Raw genomic sequence first — 3156 nt, 5'->3', positions numbered from 1 at the left:
CTGGATCAGGCTCATTCCTATATGCTCATTTTAGCTGTCTATCTAATTTAGTGGTGGAAAGTAAGTAACCAAGTTCATTTTCCCGATTACTTAACCAATTAACTCATTTTTACCTGAGATCAGATTCTAAAAATGTCTTCTACATCCTGACAGTTTTCTGAAAAAGATGTTTCTATGTCAGTCGTTCTTTGATTTTTCAAAAATAGCAGACCTACAAGCTCGTGGCGCGCCACTTGGTGGCGCGCTATGAGCTTGTAGATCTGCTATTTTTCAATAGCTAAAGCATAACATAATGCTAACACCAAAAGGGGTTCCCGCCCAAAATGGGTTAAGCCCTGTACATGTAGATCTACTGTACTGTATATGAACATTGAACATATCAATTGGATGATATGAATAGCCCCTATGCACCATACAGTATGTGAAGTACTGTTGCCCAGTTTGTTGTAAGTGTGACAAAGAGATGACGTGACACTCTCATATTAATGACAAATAATCCATAAAATACATAGCCTATACAAATTGAGGAGAAATCAATTTTCCAACATATATAGGAAAGAGGAAAATCTTTATTTTGGCCACTGGCTGCAGGCTGGATGTTCGCGGAGGTGCTGCATATGGATAGAACATGCGTGCATCCAGGCGTGTTTGTGTATGCGGTGGGGCAGGCCCAGGTATCATGGTTACAGCGGTGTTGTGCTGTGCGCTGGTGTGCATGGTTATCGAGCGGCGTGTCATGCAGCATAAGGCCCAGCATGCCTCTGTTGACTGCTTTGCGGTCAGCGCTGCAGGGAGAAGGCTTGTGGTTAGCCTACAGACACACAGCCTGGGTAAGGGGAGCAGCTGTGTGTGTGTACTTGGATTACTATTCTTCTGGGGACCAAATGTCCTCACTAGTGTAGTAAAATTTCATAAATAGACATTGTGGTGAGTACAGTTTTCCTGGTCTTCACAAGAGAAATGGTTTTATGGTTAAAAACATTTGAGGAGGTGGGATTACGATTAAGGGGAAAAGGGCATTTAAGTAGGAGCAAGTGGAGATCTCACAGCGCGTTGTGTCTTAGATTTAGTGTTAGGGGTACAAAATCTAAATTGCAAAAACAAAAACCGGCATTCATAAAAATGCCTTGCTTTGTCCCTCTATATCATATTATCATTTTTGAGGGGCGCTAGCCCCTCCTATGCCCAGCTTTCCAGACACAAACATTGGCTTGTGATTGGCTGATCACCACATAGCAATGATTTGATTGGCTGAGAAAAGTACGTAAGTAAGTAAGTAGTGTAGATAAAAGTGTGGGCAGAAAAGTGAAGACCCCAAAAGTGATTGGCCGGAATGACTTTTGTGATGATTTGATTGGCTGAGCACGGAATGTGATGTATGATGATAAGAGTGCCCCCACTTCACACAAGTGTGATTTTTTTCTTTCTCTTTCTGCTTCTGTCCTCAATTTTAAATCAGTGTTTCCCAACCTGCAATTATTATTTTGTCGTAAATAGTAATTGTATTATTAATTAATTTTGCATGATTGCGTCAGAATCGCCAGAATCGTTTGTGTTGAAAACTGTTCATACATTTTAAACCTTTCAAACTAAATAGCAGAAATAGCAGATCTACATGCTCAGTGAGACCTTGTAGATCATCTCTTTTTGCTATTCAGTATATGAGAAGTATAGAGCATCGCAGTCCCGCCCCCTTTCATGACGACGACAGGCCCAGGAAATAATTCCCCTCGAACAAAGCCAACTGGGATCGTGACAAATCATGACAACAAACACAATCTTTTGGGCCGAACAAATAATTAGAAAGAAGAAACATATTGCAGGTTACAACACTTTTTTTTGTTGTTTTTCTTCTTTGTTTGTTTGGATTGCCGGACAGCCGGACACCCATCATGAAACGGGTAAAACCGTGAACATCTGGTCACTGTATTCATTCATTCATTCATTCATTCATTCATTCATTCATTCATTCATTCATTCATTTTGGCTTTTCTGCCTTTTTTTATTGGATAGTATAGTTGAGAAAGGAGACAGAGAGATGGCCAGGGAGTGACTCGCAGCAAATGTCAGCAAATGTCATCAAATGTCATCAGGCTTGGGAATCAAACCCACAACTCACATAATGTCTTATGCACCTTAACCACTAGGCCATCGGTGCTTCTTTCTTTCTTTCTTTCTTTCTTTCTTTCTTGCTTGCTTGCTTGCTTGCTTGCTTTCCGTACACATACTGTGTGTACGTACGTAGTAAGCACACATGCGTGTGAGCCCTGTGGCTGTAGCTAATGGGTGTCTGTGGTGTTGTGCACAGGGGACGCAGACAGCCAGCATCACCTCCATGGTGCACAGGGCACGCAGACAGCCAGCATCACCTCCATGGTGCACAGGGACAGGGGACACAGGAGCTTCATCAATTGTGCATCAACACTAGCATTATGGGACAGCAGTTTGCTGCAGGCATGCTCTGAGCTCCCTCCTGTCCCTTCTGGCGGAACGGTTCTCCTGCAGATGTTCATTCATACAGTAGTGGTGCATTATGGGGGACATCCTTTTGATGTGATGCATTTGACCTTGGCTGTGTTTGAATCTTGTCAAACTATCGATTGTGTCTCAGGTTAGAGCTTGACAATTGTATTGATAACTATATTGATACTAAATGATATCGATATTGTAATGTGAGTCTAGATATCATCTGGGATTTTGGATTATCGTAATATATCAATATGAGTTATATGACAATAAGTAAGTGTTGTGGTTTCCTGGGTTTATTCACTTGTACGTCAAAGTGTAAGATAGGTGTTTAAGTTGTTAAGCTCACACTGAACTTCAGTAGTAATCAATAATACAGTTACAGATCTGGGAGAATTGTACGAGGCCGTTACACACAGCTTTTATGCAAGAGGCATCAACTATATATATTGTTTGAGGATTTGATGATTTTTGGATAGTTTGTTCGTCAGGCTCTCTGTGTGTGACTCCAACTCGGGACTCCTGGATCTCTACAGTGTTGATTGATTGATTGAATACTTTATTAGTCAGAAATGTAAACGGTACAGTCTAAAAGGATATCACCAAAAAAATGTCTTGTTTCCATTCAGGTCCTGGAGTATTCACTTCATAATCATGACATGAAAAATAACAACAACATTCAAATAATCA

At 41.0% G+C, this 3156-nt stretch overlaps 1 long non-coding RNA gene across 1 annotated transcript in view; it reads left to right on the top strand.

Moving 5' to 3' along the window:
* LOC306920773 overlaps positions 1-2895 on the top strand; it is a 20087-nt gene extending 17192 nt beyond the window's left edge. Inside the window, exon 3 of the long non-coding RNA XR_013789681.1 lies at positions 2309-2895. This is a non-coding gene — a long non-coding RNA (uncharacterized lncRNA). The remainder of the gene's footprint in view (positions 1-2308) is intronic.
* Positions 2896-3156: the final 261 nt, after the last annotated feature.

The sequence above is a fragment of the Electrona antarctica genome (genome assembly GCF_951216825.1).
Source record: "Electrona antarctica genome assembly, chromosome: 3".
NCBI classification, from domain to species: domain Eukaryota; kingdom Metazoa; phylum Chordata; class Actinopteri; order Myctophiformes; family Myctophidae; genus Electrona; species Electrona antarctica.
The sequence above is the reverse complement of the archived record's forward strand: the minus strand, read 5'-3'. Positions and strand labels throughout refer to the sequence as shown.